The following is a 19,841-nucleotide window of genomic DNA, read 5'->3' on the forward strand; positions in this document are numbered from 1 at the left end:
GTACGCGTGCGTAATGGTGACTAGACGACCGGGCATGGTCCTCGTCTGGCCTACGCAAATAAAGAGACTGCTGATTTCCAAGTATTGTAAGTTTTATTGAAATCAAGAGCAACAACTGCACCATCAACAGCAGAAACTTTTTATTGCGATAGCAATTATATGGACACTCAAAAGCAGATTTCTGCCGTCGGCGTCGCCGTCGCCGTCGGCGTCGCCGTCGCCGTCGCCGTCGGCGTCGCCGTCGCCGTCGCCGTCGCCGTCGCCGTCGCCGTGAGGTTCCGTATGACGTCATTTGGAGATGAAATCGTCGCCGCGCGCCGAACGCTGTATGTGCGAGTGAAAGGGCGCGAGGGGCGCGTCTTTCACGGGGAGTGAACGCACGGCGGAGAACAAACGCGCGTTCTGCGCCGTGCTCGCTTAAGGGCTGCAGAAGTAGGCGTCTCTTTTCTCCTTTACAATCACCATATATGTAGAGCAAACGCGCCTTCTTCGGACGCGCGAGAGGCCGTGGGGGAGGGGGAGGGAAGGGAGGCGACGTTTAGCTGCGGCACCAAGTGCCTATTTATATCAGAGGCTCCAGCAACAGTCACCAACGCCGCACGCATTTTGAGCTAACGCGGGCAAAACGCCGATGGCGTCGACAACAGTTCTGCGTGTTGTTGCTACCAAAGCCGCTCACCTTACTTCGTATGACATTGCTGTGTTGCTATCGCATTCATTGCTTCGCCCTTAGGGCGAAACTGTGACATTTTTTTAGCTATGCTAACGAATATTTCATACTGCCGCTTTAAGTTTGGTGTTGTCATGCACAAATCTCATGACAACATTCCACCCATCAAGATGTCAATGCCCTAAAAATGTCCAAAATGCCTCCCTTCCACAGCAACGCCAGGCATAAACCGCTCTCGCGTCGACTCGATAACTCTGCGCAGTACGACAATTGAAATTTGGAGTCGGATATCTCGGAGCACGCGGACACGCTAGAATAATTCTTCCGACTGATACTGTTTAGAAACACGACTGTCTCTAAGTTTTCAATACAAACATACCCACTTACTGCAGTCAACCAAAAATAATTGTTCAATTTTAGTTAATTGGGCTTCTCACAGCGATAATTATCATCTCACTTTGTGCCCCCTTAGACACATAACTTATTTGCACAGGTGGTCTTCGCGTGCCTCCCAGTGCCTAATTTTAAGAAAACCATAAAGCTTAGTTTTGAACACCTTGTATTATGAGGCGCAGCCGCCAAGCACATGGTTGTATTGGGTAACGTCCTTTTCCTATAAGCTCGGAGAAACCGATACCTGGCTTCGCTACAGGTCTTCTTCCTCTTTCTGGGGTTTTACATGCCAAAACGAATTCTGATTATGAGGCACGCCATAGTGGAAGGCTCCGGATTAATTTTGACCACCTGGGGTTCTTTAACCTGCACTACAACGCAAGAACACGGGCGTTTTTGCATTTCGCCTCCATCGAAATGCGGCCACCACGGTCGGGATTCGGTCCCGCGATCGCTTGCTCAACGCCTGAGCTGACTGAGCCACCACGGAGGGCTACAGGTGTTGCTCTAGCCGTATAAAACGCGGGTTTATCGTGAGCAAAAACGGTACATTTCGGTAAATAAGAAAGGCTACTATCATCATCATCATCATCATTGACAGAAGCTGACCCCCCCCCCCCCCCCCCCCTCAGAAAAAACCTGGATCCGCCCCTGCTGACATCACCCTCATCACAGACATTTCCCGTTTCAAAACTGATATTGAAGACCATCTTTCAAGTCACGCCACCTAACCTGTCCCGTCATTTTTCTACGTGCCCACCCCTCATGTAATGTCCCATTCTGGGACCTTTGAGGTATAATAAATAAATAAATAAATAAATAAATAAATAAATAAATAAATAAATAAATAAATAAATAAATAAATAAATGATAAGTCGTGATTGCACAATGAAATTCGGCGGTTACACCTGTAAGTGGTTTGATTAGATTTTTGATGGTGATAAGATGTATATATATATTGCAACTCTACGTAGACTATCCCTGGACGGAGATTCAATAGTTGCAGCATTTGATAATCCAACCATTTCATGCAGTAAGGCACACCCATCGTTGGGCGCGGCTGATTAAATTACTTTATCCGGACCTCTCCCCTCGCCCGAAGGTTAAATATATTAAGCCGATTGTTTTGTTTTTTCAAGTATGGTTAGGCGGTAATTTGTAACTGTGGGAACTGTCCAGCGCCAGGACTTCTGCGCAATGCAAGCGTGTATGGCGAATCTCGCGCGTCGCCCGCTACAGCGCGTCACGAGGAGGCACAATACTCGCTGCCCAAACCGGGGATACGTATAGTAAAGAAAAGCATTACAAACGGGGTGACTCTATTGAGAAATAAATTTTAGCTTCAGCTGTAGTTTTGTTGGACTTTCCAGTGTGGAGCCGAAAGTGCCCGCTTTCGAAAGGGGGGGGGGGGGGGCAAATGGCATGCTTTGCCCCCCCCCACTTCTGACAGTGGAGGGGCAAGTGCCCCCCCCCCCACCGGTAGATACGCCTATGTTGGGTGTGTGCGTGAAAGTGAAAAAGATTTAAAATGCGCGTGTCCGACGCGCAGCGTTTCATTCCGTGCGACTTTAACAAGCCATATGCAACCGTTAACGTCGCATCATATAGCCTTTCGCTGCTTTCCCCCTTTGGGTGAACAAGCAGAAAAAGCTTGCGGGGTTATTTGATTCCTTTCCGAATTTTCCACTCGATGAGTCTGTCACGACAGTCAAAGTTTAGAAAAAAGAAAACGGCCGGGCGCACACGTGCGCGCCCGTTCAGCGTCCTTATCAGAGCCGTTCCTTCCTTTCCCTTTGCGTGAACAAGCGGTGAAGAAGCCGGAATTGCGATACCAGCTATCGTCACCAACAGATCTGGCCGCGCGCAGTCGCAAACGTGCGCTCCGTTTGAGCGAACTGCTATCTGCTCTTGGACCATGTGTCTTGGACCGCACCAGGGTCCACGAGTAAAGTTACTATATAAGAAAAGTACCGCCATTCTTTGATAAACGCCGCTTCTCTCTCTCCTGTACCTCCGATTGGACGATGATAGCGCGCGCTTTTCACTTCTTTATATTTTCTTTTTTTCCGCCTCAGAGCCATGTTGAAAGTCCTCTGCGCAGCCGCAGTCGCCGGCGGCGGCGCGCTCCCGGCCTGAAAGCTTCAACGTCGACTTTCTACGTGCGCCACCGTCGACTTGGCTTTCGCAAGCAAAAAGTAAAGAAAAAAGCAAGCGCTTTAGGAGAGGAGGCGGCGGAGGAAAGAGTAGATGGCGGTACTTTTCTTATATAGGGATTTTATCCGCGAGCGATTCAAAGGGCCGTGCTCATGCTCGCAAGCGTTCGCTCGCCAATGCTCATGCTTCTCTTCCCAAGTCTTTTGCTTACCTTCAAGCTTTGACCAGCGCCTGCATGCAGATACGGTGCAGTTCCTTACGGTACGTATACGTTTACCTGCTACAACTTGCACGCCACTTTTGTTTTGGCGGGCCGGTGCTGGCGCGCAGTTTAGACTCGAATATATTTGCATGCACGGTATGTAGCAGAACGTTCTTTTGTGATCTGGGAGGTAAAGCCGGCGTTTCACATAACTGCTTGAATGATTGCAGAAATTATAGCTGCATGTGGCCTTTAAGATGGCAGCAGCGTGCTGCATTGCGTAGTATAGCGGGACTTTGCTCTCTTGGCTTCTCCTCTGTGTAGCTTCCAGCACGCTAGCAGGCAGGAAAATAGTCTTGCATTGGTGTTGTAACTTCACTTATAGTTGGAGGATTAGAAAAATTTTTGCGGCTTAAGATTCGTGAGGTGACGTCCTTTATTAGTGAGGCCATTCTATGATTAGTTAAAAATATTTCATGGTCCCTTTAGGAAGAGAATGGTTTTATTGACATGTGGTAGAATACCGTAGTGATATTGTAAGAGACACTCGGAAGGAGCTGTTGCCGGCCTTGATTCCCAGGCTAAGCCCACCTGTTGCTTCAACCCACCAACACCAATACCTAAATAAAAGTAACGTACTCTTGTAAGAGATTTGTTTCCAAACCATCTAAATGCTAATAACATACTGCAAGTCGTGTGTGAATCAAACCATTTGCCAGTTTAATTTCACTCTATAGTAGCTTTTCATATCATATCTGCAACATAATTCTGAACGTCATCGTACAGCATAAGATTTTGAAAGTATTGCTTAAATTTATAAAGTAAATGTGACCGAGGTAAAACAACGGCACATATGTTGCTATTTGAAATACCGAATCACACATTTTTATTGTAAACAAAGTGTGGCTTGCTCACTTTTTTCTTCACTGTTGTGTTACAGAGCGAACTTCTGTGGGCAGCCAGCGGTATCCAAGAGGGAAGGGACCTGCATTGCTGTGGTTACTGCAGCTACGTCTTATTTTATGTGGTCACCTTTTCTATCGTATTAAAAATTGTAAAATAATTCTGCATGTCCTTTAATTTATTAGTCAACAAAGCCGCTTTCTCACAAGGTCAGGTAATTTTTTTCTGCATGTTATGCTCATTTGCTTTGGATGTGTATTGCACATTTGATATATGTTAAACAATTTTATGCAAGTTATTATAAATAATATAATGTAATGCTTCAATTTAATTTTCAGTTCTATATCGTAACATGTGTACTATGAAGCTAGCATACGGATGCATGGTATGCGAAAGTGGCCAATAGATTTGCTTACCTGGTCACTGTAGAATGACAATCTGTAAATGCTGCTTTAAAGACAGCTATAAAAGCCTGCATATTGTTTCTGAAGCCATTATACGTTATGACTTCGGAAACAATATGCAGGCTTTTATAGCTTAATTAAGAATTTTGTTAGACGTCCCCAGAATTCTGTTATAATTTATAACAGAATTCTGGGAACGTCTAATAAAATTCTTAACTTGTTCTTGTCAAGATGCTTTATAAAAGCCTGCATAATGTTTCCAAAGTCATTATTACACAATTCTGGGAACGTCTAATACAATTCTTGAAGTTGTTCTTGCCGAGATGTTTATTAGCCAACTTTTAGCGTAACGTTAGCAGGGCTTACTGAAGTACCTGTAGACGTCCACGGCTAGAAAATGTCTCGACCAGGACAGCTATTAGACTTTTGAATTATCCCGTCAAGACATCTTTTAGACATCAAATAGCTGCTTGTGTGTTTCGTGGGTACGGGCAAGCATGGTGGGATGCGAAAGCATCGCGGGGGGTGCGCATCGAGTTTCCGTTTCGTTTCATTTGGCAACACAACCCAATGAAAGTTAGAGGGAGAGAATGTATTCAGAAGACAGGAGACGTTTGTACGGGGTTGTTTTCGTTTGATGTGTACGTCGATCGCCGCGTCGTCGGGAACGTTCAGGGTAGGCATTGCACGAGTTCCTGCACTACGATCGGAACGTTCACGACTTGCCCCGACGCTGACGTTCGTTCTGGACGCTCCCGATCTTGCTCAAGCTGTTGTCGAACCAAAGCCGCTCACACACGTTGCAGCGGTGCCCGAAGCTCCGAACGCAACAACCCCGAGCCTTCCTGTGCTCCGCGGCGGTGGCGCTGCCGCTGCATCTAGCGCCGACGTTGTTCGTGGCGTTTCGCACATCGTTGCACTGAGAGAGAATGACGGAAGCACAGCGAACGCGCGCTTTATACTGCGTTTAACAGCGCCGCGACACTTGCGCCGCCTACCGGCGTACCCTTAGAGAGAGAGTGAGAGAGAGAGAGTTATATGCAATGATTTGCTGCGCCGCACCTGTGGCGCAGAGGGGGAGAGGGGAGGAGGAGAGCGCACACCTGCGTAGGAGAGGAGAATGAGGGAGAGTTGATATACTACGTACGTATATAGCAATGAGCATGACAGATTTCGTGAAAAACATTAGAAAACGAAAAGCAAGCATGTGCGCCTGATCGCTGTGCTTCTTAAAAAGAAAACACGAAGATTAAAGTTACAGGAATTAGATGGCTCGTAAAAAACTTGCATGATGGCACACAAAGCACCGATGTAAAAGAAGCGATAACTCAATGCACAGTAGTTGCCGTCTGGAGGGCGCAAAATACGCAGAAGCACACGGAATATTTCGCAACGTGGCGTCAAACACCGCGCGCATGTTTTCAAGACAGCCGTCGTCTGCTGCTTGCGCTTTGTCCGAGCAAACATCTGCTGACAGCTCCAACAGTCCGCGGGCAGTCCGCAACTTCCGGTCCGTGAAAAAACGAACGCGCTTCTGACAACACTCGGACTGGTGGGCGGAGCTTCGGAAGCTGCCCCAGCAAAATCGAATGCGGAACAGCAGTCTCAAGCAGTCCGGGACTGTCAGGGACTGATAATCGAAGAGGCCCAGTGGCGCCGAGCAGACACCACGCTCTCTGGTGTTCCCTTTAACAGTGGACCGCTCTGTACGTCACCAACACGTCCGAGGTGAAAGACCCAGACATGCCCTCTTATTCGCGACTCCAGCAATTCATGCGACACCTAGCGGCGACCGCCGGAAACCTCACACACACCAGCCTATGGGACCGCCATCGCTCCGGCAGCCGGCAGCGGCAGCCCCGGGACCGCTCGAGTTCCTTTCCATCGCTCGAGTCTACCACTCACCGGGGGCGATCCCGGACTCCCTCCCGGAGCCGACACGGGCCACCTGCAGTCATCCAGCAGCACCGAGCCTCTTCTCCTCCTCCGCGGCAGCCACCTGGGCCACCGCCATCTCCGCCCATCCAACAAGAACATCAACTACCGGTGAGTACGCAAGAAGGGGCTCCCAGTACTCCACACACACACAAAGCGATTGTAGAACTGACAGCAGTCATCCAACAACTCATACTCCGAGTAGACGCTCTCGAAAAGCGAACCGCTTCACACACCCCGTCTCCGCCCGCTCCGCAGGTCCCACCTACGGCGGTACCTATGGAGATCACACCCTCCAGCAGAGCCACACACAAACGCAAAGCCCCGGCCGACAACGACCCCCCGGCGGAGGATTGGCAGGCACGTCTCGACAGACTCGAGCAAAAATACGAACTCAGTCAAACTCACATCAGAGCTCTAGAAGCACACATCGAACGGTCACTCCACACAATCGGCTCACAGATCGCCCAACAAATTGAGACCCTGAGTAAAACTATAGAAGCCCAGGGAAAACCCGTAGCGGTCGCTGAACTCGCGGACTCGGCGCCGCCACTCCCTCCAACCCCAGAACTTTCCCAGGTCAATCATGGCGGTCAGCTCGGGTAACACCACCGTCTGGCAGTGGAACTGTCGTGGGTTCGCACGTAAGCGTCCGGTCCTCCAACAGTTCCTCACCGCGAGTGATCGCCCCGAATTGATAGCCCTTCGAGAAGGTGGCAAGAACACGCAACTTGCCGGTTTCAGTACATACCTATCGGAACGAGTAAAGCCTCAAGTAGCCACTCTCGTCAAACGTAATCTCACTGTCCTCCAACACAATTTGGATCCTACTTTTCCCGAACACGTATTAGAAATATTACCTCGACCCTCGCGCAAACGTCGCACTAGTCTGTGCTTAATGTTTACAGCCCTCCCCGGGCCCATAAAGACGTTTTCGGGCCCCTTTTCCTCAAAGCCCAGCAGCTAGCGCAAGGGCGGCCTCGATCTCCTCATCATTGGTGACTTCAACGCGCATCACCGCGCTTGGGGCTACCACTACGACTCGGCCAAAGGCAGACGCCTCTGGAATGACTGGAATACGCACCAGCTCACCCTCATCACAGACGTCTCCTACCCCACTAGACTCGGTTCGGGCCTACACCGAGATACAACGCCGGATCTCGCCTTTACGAGCTCCGGAGTCAAAGCTACTTGGTGTCACACTCACGAAAATTTTGGAAGCGATAACTTCATGCTTGAGATCGTGATACAAGAGCCCACGAGGTAACGTATGCGGCCGACTCAGGTGATTGACTGGGACTCCTTTCGCACGCACAGGAAAGAGCAGGCCACACCTCCCGTCATTACCGACATCAAAGCATGGACAGCCGAAATCGTCAAACAAGTGACTGACGCCACGCAAACCGTCGAGGTTGAGGACACAGTCCCACACTGCGACCGTTACTACGCCCATCTCTGGGAGCGCAAGAAGTCGCTCGAAGCTCTTCTCGCCACTCGAAAAGGGGACCGCGATATCCGCCGTCGGCTGGCGCGCGCCCACATGAACATTGAGAACTATGCAATAGAACTCACCCGCCAGAGCTGGCACAACATTTGTGACCAGATCAACAAGACTCCGAACGCTCGTAACACGTGGAACCTGCTCCGACATCTAATGGACCCGGCCCGAGGCGATCTTCGAGCACGCCAACAGCTTGAGCGAATCTTCCATCAGTATCCTGGGACACCAGATGAGTTCAAACAAGAGCTCATTAACACCTACATCCGCCCCGAACCGGCAACCACCTTTCCCCCCTATCAGGGCTCGGCCAACCCTGGCCTAGACGCCCCGATCTCTTTAGCGGAGGTCCGTGCAGAACTCAATCGCCTCAAGACCAATTCTGCGGCCGGCCCCGACCGCATTTCTAACACGATGCTTAGGAATCTAGATGACGCCTCTATTCACGCCCTCACCGACTACCTTCAAGAGTGTTGGGCGAGCGGTACCATCCCGCAGGAATGGAAGTGCGCCAAGCTAGTCTTCATCCCCAAGCCGGGAAAACCACCCACCTTGGCCAACCTCCGTCCCATCTCTATCACGTCCTGCGTTGGGAAGTTAATGGAACACGTTATCCAGTCCAGACTTCTTCGCTACCTCGAAGACAACCACCTCCTACCAGACACGACATTCGGTTTCCGTCCTCACTTAGCAGCCCCCGACATAATGCTTCTTCTCCATCACCAGGTAGTCATGCGTCGCACACTAGACACGAAAGTCATCGTCGGCCTCGATGTTGCCAAGGCCTTCGACAATATCCTCCATGAAGCGATTCTTCAACAACTCCAGACTCTCGGCGTCGGACATCGCACGTATGCATACGTTCGAGACTTCCTGACCGACCGCAAGATACAACTCAGCGTCGGCACGGGACATCCCTCCATCATCTCTCCTGGCAACCGCGGCACGCCGCAAGGCTCGGTGCTCTCGCCGCTGCTTTTCAACGTTGCACTGACAGGCCTGCCCAAGCTGACATTCCCCACCTACACCACAGCGTTTATGCTGACGATCTTACTCTTTGGATCACACACGGCAGTGACGGCGAGATCGAAGAGACTCTCCATACCGCCATCGATCGGGCCAGAGGCTATCTGGATACAGTTGGCTTCAGCTGCTCGGCGACTAAGTCAGAGTATATAATCATCCCGTCCCCAGGACGACGCCCACCAAAAATACTTCCTGAGATCAACCTCCAGGTGCAAGGAAACCCCATCCCTCGTACAGATCACATCAGGATTCTGGGCCTACACCTACAGGCAAACGGCAGCGACAATATATCGCTCCAACGCATCGACCAGTCGGTGCTACAGATCGGACGTCTTCTCAAGCGAGTCTCCAACCAGCACCGAGGTATGCGAGAGTGCAACCTCTTGCGCCTCGTCCAAGCCTTCATCTGCTCCCGCATCACCTACTCCGCACCTTACTTACGTCTGATCCGCGCCGAAAGCGAACGGCTAGAGGCGTCACTTCGAAAAGCATACAAGACGGCCCTGGGTCTTCCCATGTCAACAGCTACTCACAAGCTTATGGCTCTCGGCATCTCCAACACCGTGAGCGAACTGATCGAAGCTACCCTCACCGCCCAATACGAGCGGTTGTCACTCACACACGCTGGCCGCGCGGCACTGCAGCAAGTTGGGATCTCACCAACGAGGGCGGCCCCCAATTATATTGACCTTACACCGGAATATCGTCAAAATCTCCGAATACCTCCCATTCCCAAACGGATTCATCTGGAACACCACGCCGAGAGACGGGCCGATCGTGCACGACAGTTCGAGAAACGCTTCAGCGGACGTCCAGATGTCACGTATACGGACGCCTCTTACCAGCCCTCGAAACCAGCGATGGTGGCGGCAGCCCTCGCCCCGCAGCTGGGACAAAGCCTGCAGCATTCGCAACGCAGAAACAGTCACCGCAGCAGAGGAGGTTGCCATTGCGCTTGCGCTAGGTGATCCTATTACCAAATTCGTCATAAGTGATTCTCAACAGGCGATCCGCAACTACGATGCCGGCCGTATCTCTCGCCCGGCATCACACATTCTGCATTCTTATCCCCCCTCCTCCACATCCCGCTTACTCCTGTGGTCCAGCCCATGAATCGCTCAGGGGAAACGTCCCGGTGCATACACTTGCTCGAGATCTTAGCTGCCGAGCCGAGTGTAGGATCCACCGCCCCGATTCCCCTGACACCACTATCTCGCACGATTCTCTACTCACCACTTACACGGACATCCTCCAGTACTACCGACTCGGGAGATGCATATATCCTCCCGCACACCGTGATCTAACAAGGCGCGAGGCCGTCCAATGGCGCAAACTACAAACAGGCAGCTTCCCACACCCCCTCTTATACAGTAAAATATTTCCGCAACAAATAACGCCTCGGTGCAAACACTGCTCAGCTCCGGCCACTCTCATACACATGGCGTGGACTTGTACGCATTACAACACAGACAAAAACACCCCGGAGTCGTGGGAGTCCCTACCTGCGTAGCTCCGAGCCAGCAGACCAACGTCGGCTCATCCAGCGTGCGGTGGAGGCCGCGGAATCCCAAGGGATTCCGCCGACCTCCTCTAAGCCAGCGCAACCGGTCCTTGGACTGGTCCCCTCTTTTTGGGCGAAATAAAGAATTCACCACCACCACCTCACACGGAGGTCGGAGCGTCGGAGCAGACGCTCCGTCCGTAGCCTTCGTACTGCGATCGAGTGCGCTTCTAGTACGATACGATGGAGCCACCATCTACGAAACTCCGCACGGCCGTGGAATTATGCTGCGTTTTGCAGTTTTGCGGCGCCGAAGAGCCACATGGATTGTGAATCTTATCATAAACTGCAACAACGGCAATAGTTGTGTTCTCAACATCTTGCTCGAGAAAGTTCTTGTTTTGTTTTCAGGCGAGGGTCGGTTTGTTATTTGTGTGAAGAGAACGCGACATTGTTGCTGGTACTACGTTTGGAGTAAAGTGCTACAGCGAACTTCAGGAAGTTTGCGTTGAGGTTGTTACTGCCATCGGGATAACGTTCAGCGTATGCGTGCTGCAACATGCAGTTTCATGTGATAGCCGGCGTGGTAATGCAGTTTATGATGCGAATGGCGCCGCGGCCGGTGCTCAAGCTTTCCTTGATTAAAGCTTTTATATCGGATACATGCGGCGCACAACGTGGATCTACCAAGTATGGTACATAAGCGAAAAGCGGTACATCGGAGTTTCAGGTACTCCCGGATAACGTCAATAAATTGTTCTATGTAAGCACAATATGTACGTGCCAGCGTGCAAAATAGCTATGAGGTGGCATAGTGGTACGCAATCATTGCGACGTGGACATGCTACCCGTGTAACTAGTGCAAACTAGCATGCGCTTATCTGAAAGTGCGTAATTATCAAAGCAATTTTATCCCTTATCAGTGTATGAAGGAAATTGGCAGTTCATAGGCGGACACAGTTTTGGCCACTTAAAGTGCAGGATACGTCAATTATAGAATAACATGGAAAATTAATTAGATTCATAATGCAGTAGCTTAGTTAACATTAATTTACACAGAAACATTTGTTTTATTTCATTAGTTTAGACACCAGCCATAAGCGACATGTTCGTAGAAAGCGGGGATGAGTAATCAGTCATGGTCAGGCCACGCAGCACAAGCCATACCTGTACATGGTGTGCAAATGTATTTTTATTGTAGTAAGCAAATCTTTCGGTTTCTTATTTATCGTTTAGTTCTTTGCGAGAGAAACAATGCGCCAACTACTGCAATAACTACACCTAAGCGAAGCAGCAGTCACGTTGCGCAAATCTTGAATGTAAAATAGATAACAGGAACGCAAAAGTAACGGGAAAGGTTCGCCACAGATTCGTAGTGCATGCTCGCGAGAAAATGCAAAGCTTGATTTTAGGTTCGCTTGCTCTCTGGTCTGAAAAGAGCGTGCAGAGTTTGCGCCTTCGTCGAACGAACAACAATGAGAAAGTGCATGCGCGCCGGCTGCGCATTTATCCGCATGTACAGCGGCAACAGCTGATCGAGCAAGTCGGTGCGCTGCAGCGGGCCATGTTAAACGTGCCAAACTGAGCAAGTTGTAAGATTTCGGCAATCCTGGCGAGGCCAGCGTGACGTATCCAACTTCGCCGGCCGCTGTCTCGCACGCTTGAAACGCCGGACTATATATATCCGCACCTTCACAGTGAATCAAAGCAGCAGAAACGTGCTTGTACTTTTCCGACAATCCGACAGTGCACGAGTACTTCGGTTCCACGACCAATGGGTTCAAGAACACATCAGTGATTTTCATCAGAATCTCGCGCGTGTCCGCTGTCACGCCAGATGTTTGCACACACCGTGCTTCCATTTCAGCCTCATTACCCACTGTGCCTCTCTCAGATCGGCTAAAATGACTTGGTCGGCGTAAGCTACCCGCTTTCCTTCCACAAAACAGTGCAAACTGGCATCACACTGCACGAAAATCATCAAACTACAGTGTACTGCACATCCAACACAGCGGTTGCGGCGACGGGGGGACCTCCGTATAGCCGCCATGTTGCACAGTGTAGCCAGACGCGGCCAGTTTTCGCAGCGCCCCCTGCAGTTCATTTGAGTTGCGAATTTCGCCTAACTCCTTTCCAACTGGGGTTTCTTTTTTTTTTTTTTCGCGCATGCCCACTGGTTCCTGCAGACGGACACGGACACGGACGGACGTTTTGCCTAGGCATATACAGCTTCGCGGTAAAACACGTAGCATACCTGAATAAATCAAACAGGCTAGGTGACTATTTGTCACCGCCCCGTTTCAGAGGGCATGTCATTAAATGACCATCACCTGTTTGACAACTGGTGTCCTGAATTGTGATATCAGTGACCACTTACCGATTTATTTGTTTATCAGGGGTGAAGACAAACTTGCATATACGCAAATGAACGATGTAATGACGGTACAAAATATATACCTACAACTTTAAGCGGCTTCTACGCATGCCTTGAAAAAGAAACTTGGACTGGCGTATACGATTCTTTAAGAGCCGACGCCGCATACGAGGCTTTCATTTCTCCTTTCACGCGTATTTATTTTGAACATTTTAAGGAAAAAAAATATTGCGAAAATGTAACAAAAACCGGAAACCGCGGACCAACCACGAGTGCCTACGCAGAATAAAAAAGAAAGCAAGATTGTTCCAAAAATTTCTTAAGACCAAGTAACCAGATAATCTCGATATTTATAAAAAATATCGTAATAAGCTTAACACCTTTCTAAAAAACGAAAAGCGCTGTTTTCTGCACGATCAGTTTAGTGAAGAGCAATGTAGAGATAGTGCGCAGATGTGGAATAAGCTCAACAGTTTGCTAAATCGCACACCGGTCTCGGCAACAGTCACAGAGCTAAACCATCAAGGTTATCGTATTGAGGGATTCGAGCTTGCTGAACGATTTAATACGTTTCTCAGAGATGTTGTGTCAGGTCCGCAAAGGTCAAGTAGGACTAAACATGCCATAAATAGGGACCCTTCTGGCATGTATCTCGAACCAACCAATGAGGCCGAAATATGTGCCATATTTAACTCATTTAAAATCACCAAAGCACATGATATTGATGGTATTGAGGTGGCTCCAGTTAAACACGTGGTTGAAATAATAGCCCCAATATTGGCTTATGTATATAACTTATCAATATCTTCAGGTGACTTTCCAAAACTAATGCAAGTAGCTAAAGTTGCATGATTTTTAAAAGTGGTGACAGAAATGACATGGCTAACTATAGGCCAATTTCGATTCTACCCATTTTTTCCAAGGGCTTGGAGAAGATAATTTATAAGCGACTAATGAAGTTTTGCGGGAAATTTAACTTGATTACTTCATCGCAGTATGGCTTCCTACATAACAGGTCCACAGAAATAGCTCTCCTAAAGCAAAAAGAATTAATTCTTGAGTCCATTGAAAACAAATAATTGTGCATCGGTGTAATTGTAGACTACTCGAAGGCGTTCGATCGGATCAATCATGAAGAACTTTTGGAAAAACTGCAATTATATGGTATTCGTGGAATCGCAGCGCTCCTCCTAAAAACGTACCTACAATATCGATACCAGCGTGTGACGATAGGAAACCACGTGTCTATTAGCCAGAATATAACCACAGGAGTCCCCCAGGGAAGTATCCTGGGCCCATTATTGTTTTTGCTATATAATAATGATATAACAACTATGAGCAACGATCCAAGTTATATTTTGTATGCAGATGACACAAGCCTCCTATTTAAAAGCAGCGACATGCAACACCTTATCTTGGTTATTAACGAAAATATGGAAGAACTTAGTACATGGAGCGCTGTAAATTGCCGGTTAATAAATTAAAAAAACAAAACAAAACAAAAGCTGTGTTGTTGCATGCGCGTCAAAGTTCGCTTATTGTACAACCAGTGATAAAGTTCGAAAACTGCAACATTGAAATAGTTGATACTGTAAAAACGTTAGGAATACTTTTCAATAAAAACATGAGCTGGGATCCTCACGTTAGCTCATTTATGTCTCGCCTAAATAGGTGTGTTGGTGTTCTAGCAAAATTTCGCTCATACCTTCCCGTATCCGTAAAATTGTTAATTTATAACACACTTTTCTTAACACATCTTAACTGTTGTTTCCTGGTTTGGGGAAGCACCACATCGTCTAACATTAGCAAACTGCATGTTCTACAATAGAAGGCGTTACGTCATATGGCTACAGCTGATTACAATGCACACACTACTGAACTGTTTCGCCAGTTTAAAATTGTTCCCGAGCCCAAACTTTACGAGTATTTTCTATGCGTGAGATACAAAAAAAAGAAAAAAATCTGCATATAACTACGAACATGCATTTCTTAGCATATCATCGCTGAAAACGAATAGCATTGTATATCCATTCCGCAGTAAAGAGTATTGGCACGTGCCATTTTGTCGTACTCAGCATGGGCGGCAAATGTTACGCCATTCACTTGCAGTTCTGTTAAACAGACTAATTTTCCAAAACATTCATGTGGAAATGTGCAGCATACGTAACATACGAGAGTATTTCATTTCATGATGTCACTACTATTCTCCACTGCTGTTGGTGTTTTTTATGTATTATAAGACCGAGACTGACCGAGCTGTCCCCCCCCCCCCCCCCCCCCCCCCCAAGCGCTTTTTATTCCAAAAAGAAAACGCCCCAGTTCATGCGCGAAGAAGTAGAAGAACAGGGAAGGTGATGATGGCTATGTGCAAATGAAAAGGACGAAGTACGTTAATAGTGCTTACACTAACTTCCCCCCGTCATGGAAGCGGCCAGCCTGGCCGCAGATTACAGATTATCTAAACGGAGAGTGAAGGGCTTCATCCGCAAGACGTGAACAATTTCGGCATTCCGGCGGCGCCGGTCAGTGACGGAGTGTACTGGGCGCACGAAATAGTTCACTGCAGATGTTTGCTGCACAACGGTGTATGGGCCAATATAGCGTTGAAGGAACTTCTCACAGAGGCCTGGAGTTCGGGCTGGAGTGCAAAGCAGGACTTGGTCTCCAGGGTGAAAACGGAGGTCGCGGCGTTTTCGCAGCGACGTTTGCGCTCAGCTTGGGTAGCTTCCGTGCTTTGCCGGGCGATTTGACGGCAATGTGCAACTCTGGCAGCAAAATCTCCTGGAAGGGTCGCGGTAGGCGAAGAAGGTGCTAAAAGAATTCTCTGTCAAATATGGTGGAAGGAGATCTTCCATATACAAGGAAGAAAGGGCTATAACCGGTAGTCCGTTGAATAGCAGTATTATAGGCGAATGGCACAAAAGGAAGAATTTTATCCCAGTTAGTGTGGTCAGGCCGGATGTACATGGAAATCATGGCAACAGCGTACGGTGGAAGCGCTCAGTGAGGCCATTGGTTTGCGGATGATAGGTAGAAGTAGATTTGTGCACGGTATCAGTGGCCCGAAGAACTTCCTCGAGAACTTGGGAAATAAACGCCTTGCCACGGTCACTCAGAAGAACGCGAGGAGCCCCGTGGCGCAAGACGATGGAGCGCAAGAAAAAGTCAGCAACCTCAGACGCGGTACCGGCTCGCAGAGGGGCAGTCTCGGCATATCTGGTTAAATGGTCGACCGAAGTGACAATCCAACGGTGACCAGAGGGTGTCAAAGGCAAGGGACCATATAAATCAATGCCAACAAATTCAAAAGGTGCGTCCGGGCAAGGCAGAGGTTGTAGTAAACCGGCAGGAGTGGAAGTAGAGCGTTTTCGGTGCTGACATGACGCACAGGAGGCAATATATTTGGCCACCGTTGTGGATAGGCCAGGCCAGAAGCAGCGGGTCTTGATGCGGTCGTAAGTCTTCTGGAAGCCTAAGTGGCCAGCCGATGCGTCGTCGTGAAGTGCCTCTAATACGCGCCGGCGAAGGCAGCGAGGTAGAACTGGGACCCACCGTTGACCTGTTGGGTGATAAACGTAGCGGTGTAGCACGCCACTTTGCAGGCGGAATTGCCGAAGTTGGCGTCGCAAGCGGCTGTTGGGTGGTTCGGCGAATCCACTAAGGCGATCCATGAGAGTTCGACAGTAGGAGTCGGCCCGCTGAAGCAAGACGAAATCAGAGCGTGATGAAAGCGTAGCTAGGTCCAGGGGCGTTATCGAGAGCTGGTGTGAGGCAGGCGTAGCATGGGAACGACGTGGTGGGGAAGGCGACGGCGCGTTACCGGGAGAGAGCGAGAGTGGGCAGCGAGACAATGCGTCTGCTTCATGATGACTTTTTCCAGACTTGTACGTTATTGCAAAGTCATATTCCTGCAAGCGGAGTATCCAGCGTCCTAAGCGTCCTGACATGTTTTTAATTGATGACAGCCAACACAGAGCATGATTGTCGGTGACGATGGTGAAGTGGCGGCCGTAAAGGTATGGGCGAAATTTTTGAATCGACCAGACGATAGCCAGGCACTCTTGCTCTGTAATGGTGTAGTTCCGCTCAGCTGGAGAAAGTGTTCGGCTAGCATATGCGATGACTTGCTCCTTAGAGGCTGCATTACGTTGCAGAAGTACTGCGCCAATACCTTGCGCGCTTGCGTCAGTATGGAGTATGGTGGGGGCTCGATCATCGAAGTGGCGAAGCACTGGTCCGGAAGTAAGATGTTGCTTAAGAGCTTGAAAAGCTGATTCGCATTCGTTAGTCCATGTGAAAGAGGCACCGGTAACCAGTAGCTTGTGTAGAGGAGCTGCTATGGCAGCAAAGTTGCGTATAAATCGCCGAAAATATGAAGCCAAGCCGAGGAAACTACGTAGATCTTTCTGCTGCTGGGGCCGAGGAAAGTGGAGAACAGCACTAATCTTTTCGGGGTCTGGCTGGATGCCATCTTTTGAGACAACGTAGCCCAATACTTTTATAGTCTTGCTTGCAAATTTGCATTTTTTAACACGAAAGTGTTTTATTCCAGGGTCCACCAAGACTTCACTGACGTATTTCCGTCACGGAAATACGTCAGCTTACAATGTACACGAACATAATACGAAGAAAGAAACCAGAAGAAAAAGTTCCACAAACATGCAAAATCTGGAAATCGAACCCACGACCTCTCGTTCCGCGACGATAGATCGCCGAGCGTTTAACCCATTGCGCCACAAACGCATTTACAGAGAGCTACACAGACGTGCCTTATATATCTAACACTCCTCCGTGTACCCGCGCTCTTGCTCGGGGCGGTGCCGCCGCCTACGAGCAGAAAAGAGAAGTACTGCATTATGACACTAACGCGCACCGACAGTGAACGCTTCGGTGGTCTCAGCACTACGACGCTTCGATGCCAGCATTCGAAGGGACGCTGGCATCAAGAAGCACTACCAACGCCACCTAGGTGGCGTTCACCGTACTCAGCACAGCGGAGCGTGGCCTCCGCAATTAGCTCTGAAAATGTTTCTGAAGTTGATCGCGGAGGCTGCAATTACGACGCGCTGTACGCGCTGATTTGACTCGGTGACGATTCAGTTACGTGCTTTGTCTTGCGCGTTGTATTAGTGTGTCAGTTACGTGCTTCGTCTTTCGCGTTGTGCTAGCGTGTGCAGCGTAGTGCAGCTTCCATATGCACGACGGTTGCTCATGGTCATCGACGTTGGTAGTCGTGATGGAGGAGACGTGCCACCAGGCGTCAGCGTGGGTGCATCAACGCCTAAGGGCGCTTTAGCCACAAAACACCAATAGACATTATATATCAATGTGCAATAAACATTACACTACTTCTGTGAAGACACGTTTCACTTTCGTGTTCTATACCGATTCCTATATAAGAGGGATCAACCACATTTTTTGTATTGATCTGCAGACCAGCATTTGCAAGGCACTTGAGAACTTCGTCTAATCGATGAAGATGTTGGCTGAAGTTAGACGAAAACATGACAATATCGTCCAGATAACAGAGGCAGGTCTTCCATTTTAGTCCGCGAAGTACGTTATCTATCATGCGCTCAAATGTGGCGGGAGCGTTACAAAGACCAAAAGGCATCTCGTTAAATTCATAAAGTCCGTCTGGTGTAGCGAATGCGGTCTTTTCTCTGTCAGTCTCGCTCATCAGAATTTTCCAATAGCCTGATCGAAGATCAAGGCTGGAGAAATATTCCGCCCCTTGCAGTGTGTCCAAAGCGTCGTCGATTCGAGGTATTGGATATACGTCCTTGCGTGTGATATTATTGAGCGCTCGATAGTCGACGCAAAAGCGAACGGAGCCATCCTTTTTCTTTACCAGAACCACGGGAGAAGCCCAGGAACTAGATGAAGGTCTAATTATCTTCCGCGCAAGCATGTCAGCAACCTGTTGTTCAATGACCCTCCGTTCGGACGGCGAGACACGATAGGGGCGTTGTCGTATGATAGCGGAACCATCGGGTTCGATGCGGTGTGAAGCCACAGAAGTTTGGCTGAACACAGGGGAACAGCTATCGAAACAGGCTTTGTGCTTCGCTAAGACCGCCCGTAAGGCTTCGGACTGCGCGGCGGTTAGGTCAGAACCGAGAACGGCTGGGGGAGGGAAGGAATCATCCAAACCTGAGGTTGGTGCTGGCGATGAAGAAGGGCAAAGCGTGACTATAGAGATAGGTTGAGTGTCGGCGAGGGTTGCCACAGTCATCCCTTTGGGCAGCATCACAGGATCTGGGGTCGTGTTGCAGGCAGACAGAAGGGCGCGGCCACATGAAAACCGGACGAGACAGGCGGCAATGAGGATTCCACGAGAAGTACAGCGGGAAGAAGGGGCGACTAGAGCGTCTCCATCGGCGATCTGCCGTGATGTTACGGATGCAACGTCTTCGTGACCAGGACGCATGACGTAGTCTTCATCAATGGCCAAGTTCACGCATGAAGGTGAAGAATCTGTAACAGGTGCAAACACTGTATCCGCGATGTGGACAACTTCCTCACTACATGAAATGACGGCTGAAGCAGAATGTAGGAAGTCCCAACCCAAGATAAGTTCATGGATACACGTTGGAAGCACGATAAACTCAATGTGGTGGCGAATGCCGTCGATGAAAACACGAGCAGTCGGGGTGTATGAATGCATTATTAGCACCACGCAAAATAGGTCCAAGATAAGGCGTTTTCACTTTCCGGAGCCGTGAACACAGATAACTACGAAGAACAGAAACGGCGGCACCGATATCGATGAGAGCAGACG

At 49.3% G+C, this 19,841-nt stretch overlaps 1 pseudogene; it reads left to right on the top strand.

Moving 5' to 3' along the window:
* The first annotated feature begins 8,759 nt into the window (after positions 1 to 8,759).
* On the top strand, positions 8,760 to 10,828 carry LOC119454442 (uncharacterized; annotated as a pseudogene).
* Positions 10,829 to 19,841: the final 9,013 nt, after the last annotated feature.

The sequence above is a fragment of the Dermacentor silvarum genome, chromosome 5, assembly GCF_013339745.2.
Source record: "Dermacentor silvarum isolate Dsil-2018 chromosome 5, BIME_Dsil_1.4, whole genome shotgun sequence".
In the NCBI taxonomy this organism is placed as follows: domain Eukaryota; kingdom Metazoa; phylum Arthropoda; class Arachnida; order Ixodida; family Ixodidae; genus Dermacentor; species Dermacentor silvarum.